Genomic DNA, 21,059 nt, shown 5'->3' with positions numbered 1-21,059 from the left:
AGATACATCATTTGCTTATTTTAAGATAGCTCCTAAGTGCTTTCTGAGCCCTTTCTGCTCCATATCACTGTCATCATTACCTTTATTATCACAGTCATGGTCATTAAATACTAATGACAATGTATACGTAGTAAATGCTTTACAATCTCATTTGAAAATCATAACCAGCTTATGATATGGTGCCATTATTAACTTTATTCTGTAAGTTTGTTAAAGAAGTTATTTGACACTTGTTAAAATGGTAAGGAAGACATTATTCAAGGTATAGTCTTGAATATCCCTACTGTAATACCCCTATTGCAATGGGGGGGAGAGAGACTGGACTCAATTCTGAATACAAGTGGGGATTTTAGCCAAGGAGCCAGGTTAAGTGTTCAGTAGATGGAAAATTATTAATAGGAGATATTAAGGGGAAAATCTTGCTAAAGGCAGACCAAGGACTTATACATTAAAAGTGGGGGATGAAGATATCAAGGGTGACCAGATATCAATGGTAGGGGGATGACTTAGCAGGATTCTATGCTAAGACATGGCTAGGCAGGCCAAAGACATGAAGTGTAGGGGAGATGGAGGGAGAGGTGGTAGGGGGAGGTCAAGGCCCAGTTGAGAAGGTAACTCAGAGGAGCCTAACTAAAGTTTGGTCAAGAAGGGAATCTTTGTCAAGCTACAGTGAAGACAGTGACAATGTTTCTCATTACTCATGGTATACCAAAGTTGTATTATAGTCTCTAAGACAGAGTAAATATTCATTAATAATTACTGAATAAGCAAATGAAGATAAAGACACTAAGGCTTTTAGCAGTTCAATAATTTGCACAAGGTCACATAGGGAATGGTGGAGGTGGCAAGGAATTCAGGTCTGCAAGACTCTTAGAGGGACTTCCCTGGTGGTCCAGTGGTTAAGAATCCACCTTCCAACTCAGGGGACATGGGTTCAATCCCTGGTCGGGGAACTAAGATCCCACATGCCATGGGGCAACTATGCCCCTGCACCACAATTAGAGCCTGCGCACTCTGGAGCCTGCAAGCCACAAGTAGAGAGAAGCCTGCACGCTGCAATGAAGAGCCTGCGTGCTGCAACTAAGACCCAATGCAGCCAAATAAATACATAAATAAAGCAAAATAAAAGGAAAGGAAAACAGCTTGAAATAATTTGAAAAAAGAAAACACTTATAGAGTGTCAGCTCTCAGTAATATTATGATGCCTGCCCTCCAGAACATTCCAGCACAGGTTCCAGGGAAACAAATGTGAATTTTAGTCTCTCAGCCTTTGGCACTACCTCTATTACTGGTATAGACAGTGTCTTCCAACTCCGTCTACCAAAACTGCAAGAGCTGCTCCCAAGGTCTTCTCATAGTCACTCTATGTGAAATTGGCACATTCCAAAACGTGTTCCTGTAGCCTTTATCAAAGACTTCAAGTGAAGCATGGTTTGATGAGAGCACAATTAAGCTTATCTATTTATATTTATTTATTAATTTGGTTGCGCTGGGTCTTAGTTGCGGCAGGCGGGCTCCTTAGTTGCAGTAGGTGGGCTCCTTAGTTGTGGCAGATGGGCTTGTTAGTTGTGGCTCACCATCTCCTTACTTGCAGCACACAGCCTCCTCAGTTGTGGCATGAAAACTTAGTTGCGACATGCATGTGGGATCTAGTTCCCTGACCAGGGATCGAACCAGGGCCCCCTGTATTAGGAGTGCAGAGTCTTAACAACTGCGCCACCAGAGAAGTCCCACAATTAAGCTTACTTAAATCATGACCAAATGACTAGTGGCTTGTCTACTGAAAGTTATTGTATTAGTAGATATCACTGACCCTGTATGTAACTACATGCCAGGGCAAAGTTAACATCTCATTCTTGAACCATCAGCCTGCATTTGGGGACCAGAAAATCACAGTCAAAATTTCAGGGACAGTCCAACCACTGCATCCACTAGATCTGTTCTTGGTTAAGATGGTCATATAACTATTATTGGCTTTGTGGAAGTCCTCCTCCCAAGGGCCCTTGATAAAGATGCTTTCACCAGAGATCTGGCAGGTAAATGAGGTAGTTTACCAGCTCCACCCATTATACCATCTCCCCCAAATTTGGGATTCTTGCGAAAATTATCCCCTTCCTAAAAAACATGAATCATTGCTTGTTTGTGCTGAATCAAAACTTGGAACCTGATATCTTTGCTCTGTGCCCAGTCTGGGGTCTCAACTGCCAACATTTCCCCTTTGGTGTGGGAGGGGAGGGGAGGAGAGGAACCTGAGAAAATGTTAAAACCTATAAAGCTGCCATGCTGATGACTCTTCCTGGAAAAAGTAGTGCAACGAAGAATATGTAGTAAAGCGAGTGAAATTACTTAACTTCCTTGTGACTTCATTCCCTCATCTGTAGAACAAAGAAAATGATAGCATCTGTCAGATGTGTTCTGAAGATCAAGCTGTGTAATGGATGTGAAAGCACTCAAACCTTTATGTACATAAAGAGGTAAGGAAATAATGCCAACTTTATCGGGTCCGATTATCTATTAAAATGTCATGCATAATCATCTCTCTTTCACAATTAAAGGATTTCCATACCTAGTAGATGTTTCTGACCTCTTCCCAGAATTCTGTTTCTGGAAATAGCTATTTCACAACTGAGGCAGAACTCCTGTCAATATATAAGGCAGAAACCATCAGGGCTGGGCAGATACCAGAAAGTCACTTCTTTTTTCTCCATCTGACTGCCCTTGACCACTTCGGCAGCATGAGAGCAACAGCATTTGTCCTGCTCTCAGCTCTGGCGCTTACAACCAACTTCACTGACTATCTCCCTCCTAACTCTGCCCCTGCCCTGATACTGACAGCTCACGTCATCTTCTGCCACATAATTCTGGAATATACACATTAAATATAATAAGAGAAGATTTTTGAAATGCATTTTTTTGGTCTCCACCAATAAATCACTAAATTATATCATCTCAGGGGCCAAGTGGACCTAAATGGTCAACTAAAGCCAAATTCTTACCCTTACAAACATTTCGTGTAACTTTCTGGGGAAGTATTCATCCAAACGATGCTTGGACTTAACATCAGTATTTACTGGGACCTCATGTCATCATAAAACAGTTCAATCCATTATTTGGCAGCATGAACTATCATTCTTCTTCCATTATTGAGTTGAAGTCTGTCTCACTAGAATTTTCAACTGCTGGTCCAACTTCTGCCATCTAGGCTTATTACAGGAGATACTTCCAACATATAAAACTAGTGCTTTTCAATATTTTCTAAGTTCTGACTATGAAGTAGGAAAGAACAGGACAAACTCATCATTATTATAGCAGCTGTTTCATCCTTTGGGCTACACTCTAATCCCACTCCAAAAAAGAAACTAAAAATTTCTGTGTGAAGAGCTTCAATCTTTATGCTCATACACACAGCCCTGAAGTGAATCTTATATCTTTATGATAGGCTGAGGGCTGAAAGAAATCAAAGATTATTTTTTCTAATAAGATTAGGTTCTTCCAGAGTTTGACTTTCTTCTGTCTTTATCTTTCTTTCAGATGTAGAATGTACCAAACACCATCAAAAGATCTGTACACCCATCTCGACATAAAAGTACTACTTCTGTGTAATTTTAAAGCCAGTATCAGTAAAAAAAAGTATTTGCCACTGTGTATTAATTAAATTTCTACATGTTTGAAGATTTATGTTTTAAGTTTCAAAAATTGCTTTATTTAAAACACTGTGGATGGGCCTTTCTTAAATGCAAGTGGTAGAACAAAGTGGTTAGACACTAGCATCAGAGTGAAAAGGTCCGGGGCTTAAATTTTAGCTCTTTGATCATGTGGCCATGGCAAACAACATTTGCCTCATATTTTACAATACTGTGAAACTTAAAGCCATAATGTTTGAAAAGGGCTTAGCACAGTACCTGACACATAGTAAAGCTCAGTAAGTACAAGTCATGACTCTTAAAATGTTTAAATGGGTCACACACATCTTTGTTCTCTATCTTAAACAATAAAGACTTTAATTTAACCTTTTATTCATTACTCATATTAAATAATTATTATTGTTGAGAAAATCTAGGTGTGGTAGTAGAAACTTAAGCTAGCCATCAGGCAATTGGGGTTCTAGACAAGCTTTACTGCTTTTTAGTTGCGTGACCCCGAAGGCCCAGGCAGTTCCTTCCATTTCTTTGAGTCTTTTGTTTTCCCTGTTAAAGAAAATAAGAGATGAAGAATATAAAATTTGGAGTCAGGACTGAGTTCAAGCTTTCCTTCGTGATTTATTAGCTGTGAGAGAATGAAAGGTGCTGATGAATATTAAGCCTTAGTAGTTGCCTGGTCAGATTGTGCGTATGACATAAATCCTGGCACTGGGGTTTGAGCAGGCAAGGAGAAGTGAAGTCATGCTGGTATATGCCCAACGTGAGGCACTGCAATTCCATTTTCCACTAGGCTCCACTAGCCTCTGAAGTCCCCTGCCATCATGTCATGCTTAGTAATCTTTGTATTGGCAGCTCTCAGCTCAGCCCTAAACCTTAGGAGGTTCATGGAGTATAGTAACTCAAAGAATGGATGAATTAATTAATGTAACATATCTGAAGCAGAAGATGAATTCAACTTTAAGTTTGAGCATATTTCAGGTTATCCAAGTAGAGATATTTAACCACTAGAAAAATGTCATGTCTGCAAATGAACTTATTTATGAAACAGAAACAGACTCACAGGCATAGAGAACAGACTTGTGGTTGCCAAGGAGGATGGGGGAAAGAATGGATTGGGAGTTTGGGATCAGCAGATGCAAACTATTATATATAGAATAAATAAACAACAAGGTCCTACTGTATACACATGGAACTATATTTAATATCTATGTAACCGAATCAGTTTGCTGTATACCAGAAACTAACACAACACTGTAAATCAACTATACTTCAATAAAAAATAAATTTAAGGGCTTCCCTGGTGGCGCAGTGGTTGAGAGTCCGCCTGCCGATGCAGGGGACGCGGGTTCGTGCCCCGGTCTGGGAGGGTCCCACATGCAGTGGAGCGGCTGGGCCCATGAGCCATGGCCACTGAGCCTGCGCGTCTGGAGCCTGTGCTCCGCAACGGGAGAGGCCACAACAGTGAGAGGCCCGCGTACCGCATAAAAAAAATTTTAAAAATAAATAAATTAATTAATTAAAAAAAAAGAAAAATATTATGTCTGAAACTCTGGGACAGAAGGAGCTGGAAATGTAGTCTCTTCTGTATGGAACTGGAGTTACTGTAGACTTGGAAGTAAAGCCAAGGAATAAAATTAATAGCTATCATTTATTCATTATTTTCCACGCCATGTACTGCTAAGCATTTCACACATATCTTCTCAGTTACCTATGTTTTACTTTTAACCTTACAATACAGTTATCACCTTCATTTTGCAGGTAAAGAAAGTAAGGCTTAGAGAGGAAAAATAATTGTCCCAGGGTCGTATAGTCAGGATTTGAATTCCGATGTGTTTGACTTTAATGTCCACACTCTTCAATTTGCTCAGAGATGAAAAACCTAGAAAATTCTTTCTTGGTAATTGCCTACTTGTTCCTGCAGGCAGCTTATCACCTTAGCTTTGCTCCAGGAATTGAGAACAGTGGTTCTCAACTACAATGTTAAAACATATTTGTCTGTCTATGTGCTGGTGAAGCGCGTATCAAGTACCTTGTTACCAATAATTAACGGTAAATATTGCTAAGATGTAGTAATTCTTATAACTATAGTAGTTAACATCATAATATATCTCATACTTACATTCAGATAGAACTTTTTAAGTCAGATAGAGAAGTAGCAGGACATGTAGAAAACGGATCCCGTGGGAATGGCTGCACCTGTGAAAATGCCATGTGTGTTGAGAACTGATGCATCAACCAGTATGGTGGAAAAGATTTTATTTTAAAATAAATTATGATTCAGTTACCAGTTACCATAAAGAAGTTTATCACTCATGATTTTATATGTGATATAAAAAATCTTTTTATTTAATGTATCTCAAAGGGGTTAGATGAGGACAGACAATTGGAATAAGAAGCAAATGCACTGAGAGCTTTCTGAACTTGCTTGGAAAATCCTAAATCCTGAGAATAAAAATTTTGTTTAAGGAACTCAAGATTTTTTACATGTATTTCCAGATTGACTGTAGTAATTATAAAAGGTTACCACCAGTAAAAGAGAGAGTTTGTTATGCTGTATATGCACCAATTCATGGATCTGATGGCAAAACTTACAGCCATGATTGCTACTTTTGTTATGAAGTTAAGAAAGTATTGAAATAGTTTTCTTTTCTATATTTAAGGGTTAATAATTATGTGTTAAGACAAATGTACTTCAAGTAGAAGAAGTTGTTTATGGTATAAGGAATATGTGAATCATCTCACATTGACTCTGATGAATAGAACTGTCGCAATTTACAGGATTTGGGAGTCCCTGGTATTACTGTATCACTACATATTGTGACAGTAAGAGTGAATCAGAGAATCCTGGAATCTCTAAGTTGGAAGGAAACTTAAGGGTCATCCAGTTCAACTTCCACCTACTAACCTATTGCTTAAACTCCTTCCACAAAAATTCACCAGTTTGGCTCACAGTCTACGCTTGGTTTATTTTCAGGGACAAGGAACATCCCTCCTCCCAGGCATGCCAATCCACACCTGCTAGAATGAGCCATGTTTATTGTTCAGCTTCAACAACTAAGTTTGGATATATTAGAACTCCTTAATGATTGGTACAAAAGGAAACACTATCTGAAAACCTAAAGAACTTGTTCCATTTCTGAGTATGGTTTCTCAACAAAATATATGTTGGAGGTACAATAAAATTAAATTAGAAAATCAAATAGCCGAAAGTAGTTTAAAGGTTACAAAGCAATCATCCAAAAGATATATCAGTATCAGTTCAAAAACCACAAAATGATGAATAATATACTAGAGTGTATAGAAACGTATAGCTCCTTTTAAGTATTTTCAAAATAAACGTGACTGAGAACAAGCATCTAATATATATGGCATATTGTTTTGATTCTTTTTTATTATGAATAGAATTATGAACTCTCATGAAAAAAGGCTTATGTGTGTCTTCTTTAAATAAAAAATCCATTAAAATATGCTTTCAGGGACATAAACATAAATAAATCCACTAAAATATGCTTTCAGGGAGGTATTATGAGCCTCATCCTTACGTAATCAGCACCACTTGCTAAAATATCCCTAAATTGCAGTCACTCCTTTTAAAAACATCAATAAATGGAGAGACTTGGCTACATTTTGATGGGTTCACTGGTGAGGTTTGGATGCTAATGAAATGCCTATGGCCTCAGCATTTCTCATTTATTGCTATTTTCTCTCCACAGGAAAACTAACAGCAAACTTAAATTTGTACATTTTGGAGAATGTTGAATCTATCTTGTGATTACAGCTCACAAGGGACACATTTCTTCTCCCATATAATCTATGCCATATTGCCTAATCTTGTCACTATTATGTCTTGATTTTCTTGTAGAATAAAGTAAAATAAATATACGTCTGACTCTTCATTTAGGAGTTTCATCTTCTAGATTTGTTTAATTTTGGGGTAATGTCTAACAGACAACCTTAGGACCACATCCTGGGGAAAAGGGGCCCAGTAAGACCAGTAGTGGGAACCAGAAAAATCAAAGGACCTAAAGCTGATGACTTTTCTTGCCCAGGCCAGGAAAACATCCCCTGTGCATAACTTAGTTCTGGTGTATTCCTGAAGCATGAACAGATAAAGAGGGAGACTTAAAGCACAACAATCAGGAAATACTGTTTTGCTGTATGTCCGTTGTGTTTAAGACGTTGAAAGCTACCCTGGATTGAGACTGCTCTCTATTTTTTCCCAGAGAACATGTCTGTAAAACGTGTCTAGGAAATGTGGCCAGGAAGGCTGTGTAAGTTCCCATGAATTAGTTGATGTCTCCCATGTTTTTCTTTCCTTGAGGTTTGATCTCAGTTTTAGGACCTGAAACTTAACTTATCCCACTAGTACATTATATATTCTCCAAACCATATTATTGTATGTTCCAAAGATCATATTATTTGTTCCAAAGAACAGAGAGTATGCCTTGCAAAACTTTTTAATCTATTTGTGCATCTATTCAATTAACACATACCTATTAATGCCTACTTTGTGTCTGGGTTAGACTTCGTAGCATACAATAGTGAATAGAATAGATTTGGTCTTGCCCTCCTAGAGCTTATGTTCTGAGGAAAAATTCTTTGCCATGCTTAGTACAGCATTTTGTATATAAGTTATATTATACAAATATGTTTAGTAACACTGAATCAAAATTAAGCAACATCTCAACTGGATTATAACAGAGGCACATTATATAAGCATTTAACATACAAAAATCTAACTATGTGATCTCTGCAAAGAGGGAGAAAGAAATTAGAGTCAAGCCCATTCGAGCTGTGTTCTGATCTCACAGACCCATTAGAACTTTAGGTACCAAGACTGTCCACCACAATGACTTGTGCTAATTTCCAAAGAATTCAAGTAGCCTGGTGTTTGTTGTGATTATTTCCTTCTGTTTTCTCTTTTGTTTTTTTAAAAAGCACTCCTCAAAGAAACCCTTCAAAGAAATTGAAAATATTGACTTAGATGTCATTTATCTTTTCACCAAATATTGATTAAATATCCACACTTTGTTAGACACTAGAAATGCATCACTTTGTTAAATGCTAGAAATGCATCAATGAGAAAACAAATATAAAAGGTCATTCTTCCTTCATGAAGCTTTAAGATTACATAGGAATAATAATATTAAAAAGATACCAAATATATATATATGTATATGTGTGTGTGTGTGTGTGTGTGCGTGTGTGTATGGTTGAGACTGGCTAATTAGGGAAAGATAAAGATCTCTGGTGCAGGGGTGGTGATGGGGATAGAGTGGGAGGCAGTACCCATGGCGTTAAGAAGTGAGAAGCATCATTCCAAGCAGAGATGACAGTAAAAGATCGGAACATAAGAAACACCGGCAATTGTTGGCCAGTTCATATTTTTCAACCACTCTTCCTCCCAAGCCTCTTCTATGAGCCACCCCTCACAATCCACTTTCCAACTGCCTCCAAAGTGATATTTCTAAAACACTGATCTCATCGTGTCATCTGCCTGCAAAAACTGCTTTAGTGAGTGACACCACCTACACCTCTGTCGGTACTGCTCACCTCACTCTGCAACCTCATCCCTCCCCATTCCACATTTTGATATGGACTGCTTACCACTCTCAGAACCTTGCATGCACTCTGCAGTTTTGCACATGCTGGTCCCTCTTCCTACACTTATTTTTCCCACTTTTCCAACACCAATTTCCACTCATTAAAAAGATTCAGCCCCAGTGTTATCTTTTCTAAAAATCTCCTCCTATGTATTCGGTCCTCTTAGATTAGCATGCATCATATTACACTCTCACTAGCTTTAAAAATATCTGTCTCTTTTGCTATATTGTGAGCTCACAGCTGGCATGCTGCACGTGTTCAATTAATGCTTTACAAATTAAGTGAACTAAACTAAAATTAATTGAATTTGACTTCTATCAACAAGTAAGGAAGCAAACCATGCATTCTTATCCCAGATAACCCTGAAGTCAGATGTCAACTCCTGATTCAACTGAAATGTATAGCATCTGTTTGCATTCCGCACCAACCTAAGCTCTGAATGGTTTCTTCAAGTTCCTATAAATAAAATCCACAGATACACAAATAATAGAGAGCAATGACTGTTTTTGTAGAGGCTGCCAAAGAGTGACAGAGATGGTGGTTACCCTGAACACCCACGGCCTGGAACTACCCATACATCCCTGTCCTCTACAGTCATCTCTTGCAACACCACCTCGTTAGTCAACCCTTGTCATTTGTAACATGAAAACAAAACTGCCATCAAATCTTAAAGATACCCAAATAAAATAAAGTAAAAAATTAAACATTGATACATTGCCAAAACCTGTTCCCTACTCAAATTCTAAGAAATCTCACTCTGTTTCATTTCCAGTTAGTTCTTCCTCATATTTAAGCAAAGCATGTATTACTACATCAAATAAACTGGTCCTTCTGGAAAAGGTAATTCCTGTCTCTCTCAGAGAACAAAAGCTAAGCTGAAACACTGACTGGAATGGAAGCCAGAGCTATAAAACGCACCTCAACAAAACACCCATATGAACACATCATGAAAACTTTTCAGAATTTCTTAAGAAAAGAAACTCTGAGTCCATAGAAAATTAAGATTTTTAAGAGTGCCTTACCATTTGTCTGGGCTTTTGTTAGTCTTTTTTTTTTTTTTAATCCCCTTTATTGCCAGAATGAGTGACATGTGGGGTCTTGGGTACTTGACTGGAAGTCAAACCTGAGGCTCTGGGGTGGAAGCACCGAGTCCAGGACACTGGACCACTACAGAATTCCTGGCCCCAGGGAAGATTAATCACTGAGAGCTCTTATGGAGGCCTCTAACTGAATCCAAGACCAGGCACCACCCAACTGCCAGCAGCTCCCAGTGCTGGTTGCCTCACACCAAACAACAAAGAAGACAGGAACACAAACCCACCCATCAGCATACAGACTACCTAAAGTCATACTAAGCTCGCAGACAACCCAAACACACCACCTGACATGGCCCTGCTCATCAGAGGGAAGACTCAGCTCTACCACCAGAACACAGGCACCAGTCCCTCCCATCAGGAAGCCTACGCAAGCCACTGGACCAACCTCACCACCAGGGGCAGAGAACAGAAGCAAAAGGAACTACGACCCTGCAGCCGAGGGAAAGGAGACCTCAAATACTGTAAATTAAACAAAATGAGAAGACAGAGAAATATCTTACAGGCAGAGGAGAAAGATAAAAACCCACAAGATCAAATAAATGAAGAGGAAATGGGCAAACTACCTGAAAAACAATTCAGAGTAATGATAGTAAAGATGATCCAAAGTCTTGGAAACAGAACAGAGAAAAAACAAGAAATGTTTAACAAGGACCTAGAAGAACTAAACAGCAAACAAACAATAATGAACAACACAATAACTGAAATTAAAAATACTCTAGAAGGAATCAATAGCAGAATAACTGAGGCAGAAGAACAGATAAGTGAGAAGGAAGACAGAATGGTGGAAATAACTGCTGCAGAGCAGAATAAAGAAAAAAGAATGAAAAGAATGGAGGACAGTCTCAGAGACCTCTGGGACAACATTAAGCACACCAACATTCTAATTATAGGCATCCCAGAAGGAGAAACAAAGAAAGGGTCTGAAAAAAAATTTGAATAGATTATAGTCAAAAACTTCCCCAACATGTGAAAGGAAATAGTCAATGAAGTCCAGGAAGTGCAGAGAGTCCCACAGAGGATAAACCCCAAAAGAAACATGCTGAGACACATATTAAACAAACAAAAATTAAACACAAAGAAAAAATATTAAAAGCAGCAAGGGAAAAGCAACAAATAATATACAAGGGAATCCCCATAAAGTTAACAGCTGATCTTTCAGCAGAAGCTCTGCAAGCCAGAAGGGAGTGGCAAGATATATTTAAAGCGATGAAAGGGAAAAACCTACAACCTAGATTACTATACCCAGCAAGGATCTCATTCAGATTCGATGAAGAAATCAAAAGCTTTACAGAGAAGCAAAAGTTAAGAGAATTCAGCACCACCAAACCAGCTTTACAGCAAATGCTAAAGGAACTTCTCTAGGCAGGAAACACAAGAGAAGGAAAAGACCTACAAAAACAAACCTAAAACAATTAAGAAAATGGTAATAGGAACATACATATCAAGGATTACCTTAAATATAAATGGATTAAATGTTCCAACCAACACACAGACTGGCTGAATGGATGCAAAAACAAGACCCGTATATATGCTGTCTACAAGAGACCCACTTCAGACCTAGGGACACATACAGACTGAAAGTGAGGGGATGGAAAAAGATATTCCATGCAAATGGAAATCAAAAGAAAGGTGGAGAAACAATATTCATATCAGACAAAATACACTTTAAAATAAAGACTATAACAAGAGACAAGGAAGGACAAGACATAATGACCAAAGGATCAATCCAAGAAGAAGATATAACAATTGTAAATATCTATGCACCCAACATAGGAGCGCCTCAATACATAAGGCAAATACTAACAGCCATAAAAGGAGAAATCGACAGTAACATAATAATAGTAAGGGACTTTAACACCCCACTTTCACCAATGGAAGATCATCCAAACAGAAAATAAATAAGGAAACATAGCTTTAAATGACACATTAGACCAGATGGACTTAATTGAAATTTATAGGACACTCCATCCAAAAAAAACAGAATACACTTTCTTCTCAAGTGCACAGGGAACATTCTCCAGGATAGATATCTTGGGTCACAAATCAAGCCTCGTAAATTTAAGAAAATTGAAATTGTATCAAGCATCTTTTCCAACCACAACGCTACGAGACTAGATATCAATTACAGGGAAAAAACTGTAAAAAATACAAACACAAGGAGGCTAAACAATATGCTAGTAAACAACCAAGAGATCACTGAAGAGATCAAAAAGGAAATCAAAAAATACTTAGAAACAAATGACAATGAAAACAAGATGACCCAACACATATGGGATGCAGTAAAAGCAGTTCTAATAGAGAAGTTTATAGCAATACAATCCTACCTCAAGAAACAACTCAAAAAAACCCCTTAAACTTACACCTAAAGCAATTAGAAAAAGGAGAACAAAAAACCCCCAAAGTTAGCAGAAGGAAAGAAATAATAAAGATCAGATCAGAAATAAATGAAAAAGAAATGAAGGGAACAATAGCAAAGATCAATAAACCTAAAAGCTAGTCTTTGAGAAGATAAACAAAATTGATAAACCATTAGCTAGACTCATCAAGATAAAAAGGGAGAAGACTCAAGTCAACAGAATTAGAAATGAAAAAGAAGTAACTGACACTGCAGAAATACAAAGGATCATGAGAGACTACTACAAGCAAATGTATGCCATAAAATGGACAACCTGGAAGAAATGGACAAATTCTCAGAAAAGTACAACCTTCCAAGAATGAACCGGGAAGAAATAGAAAGTATGAATAGACCAATGACAAGCACTGAAATTGAAACTGTGATTAAAAATCTTCCAACAAACAAAAGCCCAGGACCACATGGCTTCACAGGCGAATTCTATCAAACACTTAGAGAAGAGCTAACACCTATCCTTCTCAAACGCTTCCAAAATATAGCAGAGGGAGGAACACTCTCAAACTCATTCTACGAGGCCACCATCACCCTGATACCAAAACCACACAAAGCTGTCATACACACACAAAAACTACAGGCCTATATCACTGATGAACACAGATGCAAAAATCCTCAACAAAATACTAGCAAACAGCATCCAACAGCACATTAAAAGGATCATACACCATGATCAAGTGGGGTTTATCCCAAGAATGCAAGGATTCTTGGAAGGGAAAGAAGGAAGAGGATTACTGGTTGCAATAAACACAGTGTTGAGTGAGTTCCAGAAAGCAGGGTTCTCAAACTCGTGGACAACAAACTTTAGAAGAAGACAACTTCAAAAAACCAACTAGAAGCAACATGCAGAGAAGTAAGATGAAGGGGGCCTCCTCAGGAAAAAAAGACAGCTGGTCCCCAGCAGAAATCTGGAATCAGCACTCCCAGGTAGATGGCGGGGAGCGCTCTGCAGAGAACCCCCTTCAGGGTCCGTGAGGAAGACAAGAAAGGACAGAGGACCCCTGGGGACAGAGGTGGTGGCAGCACCAGTGAAGCACCTCAGCCACCTCAGAAGAAAACGGCCCGGGCAGACCCCACTGCTCAAAGTAAGGAGCCATTTAAGAATAGAACGGAAGTTAAAGCGAGGATGCCAGAAGAATTAAAACCATGGCTTGTTGAGGACTGGGACTTAGTTACCAGGCAGAAGCAGCTGTTTCAACGCCCTGCTGAGAAAAATGTAGATGCCATTCTGGAAGAGTACACACATTGTAAGAAATCACAGGGAAATGTTGATAATAAGGAGTATGCAGTTAATGAAGTTGTGGCAGGGACAAAAGAGTATTTCAATGTGATGCTGGGCACTCAGCTACTCCACAGATTTGAGAGGCCCCAGGATGCTGAAATCCTCTTGGCTCACCCTGTTGTGCCGATGTCCCAGGTTTATGGGGCACCACAACTATTGAGATTATTTGTAAGAACTGGAGCAGTGTTGGCATACCCACCCCTTGATGAGAAGAGCCTTGCATTATTGTTGGGCTATCTTCGTGATTTCCTAAAATATCTGGTGGCAAAGAATGCTGCGTCTCTGTTTACTGCCAGTGAATATAAAGTGGTTTCTGCTGAGTACCACCGCAAAGCCCTCTGAGTGTCTACTGTCCACTCACTGTTAAGTCTGGTATCTGTAAACACTCTTTTTGTTCTTAGTCTTTTTCTTATGTAATTGGTGCCCTTTAAGACTGTTCATGTATAACAGGGTTTATGTTTCAGTTTGTTTTCTGTTTTGTTCTAAACAGAAAATAAAAGGAGTGAAAGCTCCTGTTCTCATTTCAAAGTTGCTACTAGTGTATGCAGTAATTACGACAAAGAAGAAACATTCACTAGAACATTTTATTGCCTAGTTGACAACACTGCTTGAATGCTGGTGGTTCTATCCCTTTGACACTACACAATTTTCTAATATGTGTTAATGCTACATGAAAAGATGCCCTGATTCCTAGTAACAAAGGCTCAACTTAATGTATATACCTGAAAACCCATGCATCTGTGCTCTTTTTTCATGGTGCTTGAAGTAAAACAGCCCATCCTCTGTAAGTCTTTGTTGTTTCTTAGGCATTCTATCTCTGCTCAAATTGTTGAAGGATGGTGGGTTTTTTTCATGGTTTTTGTATTTGAGTCTAATGCACATGATAGAGGCAATGCATTACTGTATAGCCACGGTTTTCCTGAGAAGTTGATATTTTAGGAATTGTATTTCAGATCTTAAATAAACTTTGTTTCTAAATTTCAAAGCAAGTAAAAAAAAAAGAATGGAAATTAGGAAAGAGGCATATAAAAGACTTATTTTATAGGATTTCATATAAGATATAAAAGATTTCAAAAATACAGCTTGTGCTATTTCTTATACTGTGTGATAGATATATGAGCATTTGTGTTGTGGTTGTTAATATTATTATTCTTTAAACTGTATCTGTGTATTACATACACTTGCATGTATGATATATGACAAAAGAGAGAAAATACAAGGAGGAAAAAGAGAAAAAAAAGTAGATGCTCTCAGGTATAAACTGGCTCTGAATTTGAGATTTGCTAAGTGAAAAGGATCAACATGTTTACCTTTAATGCATTCCTTCTTCTCCAATATCTGCATGCCTCTTTGACACTTTTTTTCTCAAGGACAGAGACTGACTCCTCTCCAAAAACAGTCCTAAGTAGACTAGGAAACTAACCCAAGACAGAGGCCCACTTTATAGAGAAAGTGATGCAGGCTTGCAGTAGTGCATTATGTTACTCAATGGCCTGAATATTTCTGCTTTCTCTGTGAAAATTCCCACGAGAAGCAAAGCAAAGACTCAAGGGCATCTTGTGACAGAAAATGTTGGTCAAAAAAAGGACCTCAAATATTGATCCAGTGATTCAGAGACTTCTGGGTATCACAGACCAGTTAAATTTCTTTTTTCATAATTATCTATCGCAAATTAAAGTAAAAAGTACAATATAAATCCAAGACAAAAAAAATCACCCATTATCTTTAGGAAGCCTATCATTTTATCACTTATCTGTATATAGATAGAGTTTCCTATATGGGCAGTAGTATCATAAATACAATTTTGTGTTCCATTTGTTTAATGTTATACCGTAAGAATATTTTTGATTTTTCTTGTTTCTTCCCCCCCCCCCATCTTCCTAAAATGACCAGTATAAACAGTAACCTTAAAAAAATTTAACTGGGAAAAAAATAGGAAAACTAATGTAGGGTTGCCAATTCTGTTCTATAAAGACATTGGTAAAAATTATAATCCACTTTCATAATTGTTTCATAATATGAAATATAATAACAGTTGTAATTTTGCACTATTTTTATTACTAAATGGTTCTTATTTTTTCTCATGTTGTCTTAGAATGGCCAAAAGTCTCATCTGAACCAGGTACTAGCATTTAAGAACCACTCATGAAGACCAGTGGTCCTCAAACAGCATTCTTTTTTTTTCCCATACCACTTTTAATTTTACTATTTTTTTCTTTTAGTTAAAATTTACATAAATTGAAATCACAAATCTTAGCTGCACTATTTTGACAACTGGACATGCCTTGGTAAAACACAACCCTTTCACGATATGGAATATTTCCACCTCCCCAGAAAATTACCCCCAGACTCTCCTCCTCTTCCAAGAGACAACCACAGTTCTGCATTTTATTTAACCTTAGCTCAAACAGCATTCTAAGGAACTCTTGGAAGCCTCTGGGGTTGCCCAAACAGCACAATAAGGAAAAAGCAGGCCCAGCAAGTCAGAATCTTCTATTCCCTCTTCAATGCAGATACATTTCTCTTTCATGTATTTATTTATTTATTTAAATTGAAGTATAGTTGATTTAAAACGCTGTGTTAGTTTCGGGTATACAGCACAGTGATTCAGATATATATGTATATATGTTCTTTTTCAGATTCTTTTCCCTTCTAGGTTATTACAAAATATTGAGTAGAGTTCCCTGTGCTATACAGTAGGTCCTTGTTGGTTATCTATTTTATATATAGTAGTGTGTATTTTAATCCCAACCTCCTAATTTGTCCCTCCCACTGCCCTCCCCTGTGCTCTTTCATTTCTTTATACATTGGGTTACAAACTTTTTTTTTTTCTTTTTCTAAGAATATAGGTAGTAAGGAAAAGGCAGGAGTCAAGAATTCTGATCAAGGACTCAGCAGAAGACTATGTGTGGCTTCATTTTCTTCATAGGTATACCAGGGACACATGTGCAGGAGAGTAGGTGAAGTTGTGGTCAGCAAGTGGGTAGCAGAAGTTAAGGGGCCAAGAAATAAGTCTCAGTTAAAAGTCTAAAACACCATACTAGCGCCTAGTTTGGGGGGAACAATGAAATAATAATAGATACTTAATCAAAATGCACATTCCTCTTGGAAAGAAATCTCATCTCCATGGAGCAGGGGCATACATTTCCCAATCTCTTCTTCATGATGATCTCTAGCTAGAGCAGACTTGAAGCCATACAACACTGGAGGCCAGAGGTGGAGTTATTCCATGATGCATATGGCAATGTATATCTTGAAGTCTAAGATGTCAGTTGTAAAACATACCTCTGTATGTTTGGCAACAAGTTTATACATGTCCTTTTTCTTAGGGAAAAAATCTCTTTAGGGAATATAGGCTCCAGAACGTAGTCTTTAAGCTAGCTGCTTGTTGCTTCTCCCAAAGAGAAGGGGCTACAGATGAATGGGTTGAAGACAAATTAATGGGAATATACCAGTGTTAATGAATCACTGGGATAGTGGGGAAGCTTCCCACTGAGAACACCAGTTCTAAAGAGTTTTCCTAAACTTTATGCCATGCTACTGAAATATACAAGTCAGGACTGAGTATCTTGCAGCTTATGAAAAGTGCACTTGGATTACTTCAATGGAGAAGGCAATTCTGTACTTCGATAAAAGTACAGATGCATGTGGGAAAGAGTAAGTCATTTCCTTGCCACAAAAAGGACTTCAGTTATAGCCTGAAATATCCTTCACTAGTGCCATTTCAGGAGGCAAGAACCATCTTTCATACTTCTAGTATCCATCTAAGCAATGTTTTTTTTCACTTAGACTCAGAAACAAGGTATGAGATGAAAAATCCCCCAGGAGATTAACATAATCATAATGAGGGTTCGGTATTTTTCCACTAGCCCATGAAGCAGAGGCTTACGTCCTATTAAAAAACCTGATCAAACAGGCTTAGGGTACCTGGCTAATAGGAAATCACTGGTAGGCACACATCAGCTTGCTGAATCTTCAGGTAAGCTAAATACCAATGGAATGATATTGAAGCAAATCCTTAAGGAATGCTAGTGGAATGCCTGAGGAGCCTAAGGGATGGGGACTGAATTTCTCCTTCCGAAGTATCATGTATTGTTACTGTTACCAACTGGATACAAAATGAGGCCTTATGTCAGAGATTGACCAAAAGGAGCACTGGGAGAAAGTTGCAGAGACTCCCCAGCTCCATCACTGGATAGTTACTTGAACTTGGGCAAGTTTTTAGTTTCTCTGGCTCAATTTCCTTCCTCATTAGTTATGTTGGCATTCTGTTTGTACCCATTTCATACAATTTTTGTAGGGATTAAATGAATTCATGAATGATAAGTGCTTAGAATATTCATGATATGGTACAGAATAAGCACTCAATAAGTATAATGTTACTGTTAAAAAATATGTAAAATATAAAAATACAATCCTCATACTCAATGCAGGAATTGCCATTACAGGATTCCTAACAGATATTCATGCAGTTTCTTCCGGGTCCCCTTGAGTGGAAGGAGCTCACTCCTTCCTGAGACAATGGGCAACTCTTAGTATCAAAACTTATTTTTATCAAGCTTAGATCTACCCCATATTATTTACCCTCTCACTTGTCCTAAATATAGCCCTTGGAGCCTCAAATAAAAAGTCTAATTGGGAAACCTTTCAGTATTTTAAAGACAGTTCTTTTGTACCTCCTGAGTTTACTAATATTACTTGAAGAAAACCATGAAATAGGCTCTATGCTAAGTGCTTTACATAGTGACCTCATTTAATTCACAAAACCCTAATAATAAATTTATATAAATATAAATGAAAGTGTTTATAATGTTTACCACGCTAAGTCTAGCACCTAATTTAGTTCTGAAGCATGATAGGAGCTCAAAAAAAAAAGGGCAATAAGTTAATGAATGAATATGCTTTTTTTTTTCACTTAAGAAAAATAAGGTTTACTGATGACAGGTACGCTGTCCAACATGAATAGGAAATGGTAGGGTTACGATCAACGAGAGCTCTGTTTGACCCTACAGCTCAAGCTCTCAAACACTGCTGCACTATGTTCTGTAGACAACATCATAATCCCTATCCCCTCAGCAGCTCATCCGAACAGATTCTGGCTGTCTTTATTCATTTCCGGGGAGATAAACTTGAGATCTCTGTTGCACAGCCTTTCCAGGCCGAAGGCACTATGTCCATTAGTGTTATAGAGAATGTCTTCTAGCCCCTGAACTCAAAAGGCAAGAGTAGCTGCCAGTGGTATTGTCACAGAGCCATGGAATGACTCTTTGAAACTGTCATTTTCCATTGCCAGGAATTTCCTTGTCGCATTTAGCAAACACCATAAATGAAGAATGTTTTGTTGAAATATTGATTCGAGATAAGTTACTTCCTAATGTTTGGCATAGTGAGAAGTGCAAATGCTGCCCTTCCTTTGGACAACGTCAGTGCAGTTGACGGTATCACTAGCTAAGTATACCCCTTGACGCTGAGCGTGACTAGCTCTTGATACATCAAACTGTACTTGACTTCTTAGGGTTAGCCCTATTTGGAGACAAAGCAATCATGGTCAAAACATGAGGGACAGCCCAGCTTCTGTACCATGGGATTCTTAAGATATCCACATGGACCCTTATATTGGTGCTTGAGGATGCCAGTGATATTCTCCTTTAGAAATGTGAATAAACAACTTCCAAAAAAGAGTAAGTATATTCACAATAGACATTTGGCTAGTTCACTCACTAGGCTCCATTTGCACCACAAAACGTGGGGCTCTCAAGAAAGCCGTTTTCTACTGTAGAGGACGCATCACTGCTTAAGCCTTGTCAACAAAGATCAATGAATGGATCCCTCTGCTTTGTGTCTAGTCTGGGACAGATCTGCAAGCTTCCAGTTGATGAGGACTTTGAGTAAAGGGCTGAGACAGCTGCTGCTGATAGCCATACTGATCACTTTATCAATGAACGAAAATGGCACTGTTGCAGAAAATGAGTAATGAACCCAGGAACCTGCCTCTAAGACTTACTTCAGACATTTACTAGTTCTAATATCTTAGGCAAGTTATTAACTTATTTAAGACCCACTTTCCTCTTCTATAAACTGGAGAGGATAGTAATACCCAACTCAGTCTTACATGTGAATCAAATAACATATGTGAAAGCACTAGGAATTGTTTATGCGCCATCCAAATGTAGGGTAGAATTAATTTAGGTCATATTATGTAATCATCATTTACAAGGAACTCTTTCCCATGATTCATTAAGTCTTTTAAACCTGTTCTAGGGTCCTGTTCTGGGAATTAGCTATTTCTTAATAGAGATGACACATCTGGCCAGGATATAATGCAAACATCAAATGGGCTAGGCTGATAATAGCAGATCACCTCTGTTGATTCCACCTTACTGCCCTTGGCCACTTACAGCATCATGGGAGCAACAGCCCCACTTGGTACTAGAACATTCATTTATCTTTAGAATCTCAACTAAGACCCTGTGTCCAGGAAATTCTGAGATTCTTCCATCTCAAAAATGAGCAAGTCTGTTTTGTTTTTGTTCTAAAGCATTTCTCTTTCTCCATCATGAAATCACTGAATCATATAATCTCAGTTTTGGAGTGGGCCATAAAATTCATCTAAACCAACTTCCTTACTATATAAAAAAGCTTCCTGGGAGATCTCTGAGAAGTGAAAATCATCTGGCTTCTGATTTGATGCAAAAAAATCTCTTTCTGGGCTTCCCTGGTGGCGCAGTGGTTGAGAGTCCGCCTGCCGATGCAGGGGACACGGGTTCGAGCCCTGGTCCGGGAGGATCTCACATGCCGCAGAGCAGCTGGGCCCATGAGCCATGGCTGCTGAGGCTGTGAGTCCGGAGCCTGTGCTCCGCAACGGGAGAGGGCACAGCAGTGAGAGGCCTGCGTACCGCAAAAAAAAAAAAAAAAAAAAAAAAAAAAATCTCTTTTCAAAAGAAAAGAAAGAAAAGAAAAACAGCACAAACCAGCCCATTCATGACCTGAGTCAATAGACTATTCTTACTTTATTTAGTAGAAATCAA

The 21,059-nt window shown here is 38.3% G+C and overlaps 1 long non-coding RNA gene and 1 pseudogene across 3 annotated transcripts in view; one reads left to right on the top strand and one right to left on the bottom strand.

Moving 5' to 3' along the window:
- The window catches only part of LOC309805198, a 164,851-nt gene that overhangs the window by 110,639 nt on the left and 33,153 nt on the right, over positions 1-21,059 (bottom strand). For both annotated transcript variants that reach the window (XR_014294235.1, XR_014294236.1), the window contains exon 3: positions 5,761-5,837. This is a non-coding gene — a long non-coding RNA (uncharacterized lncRNA). The remainder of the gene's footprint in view (positions 1-5,760; positions 5,838-21,059) is intronic.
- Positions 9,780-14,423, top strand: LOC309804408 (mortality factor 4-like protein 2; annotated as a pseudogene). Its single transcript has 2 exons — positions 9,780-9,861; positions 13,510-14,423. The product of its transcript is annotated as a mortality factor 4-like protein 2 (transcript).

This window comes from Mesoplodon mirus, assembly GCF_964341445.2.
Source record: "Mesoplodon mirus genome assembly, chromosome: 5".
NCBI lineage: Eukaryota > Metazoa > Chordata > Mammalia > Artiodactyla > Ziphiidae > Mesoplodon > Mesoplodon mirus.
This window is presented reverse-complemented; position numbering and strand designations above follow the sequence as displayed.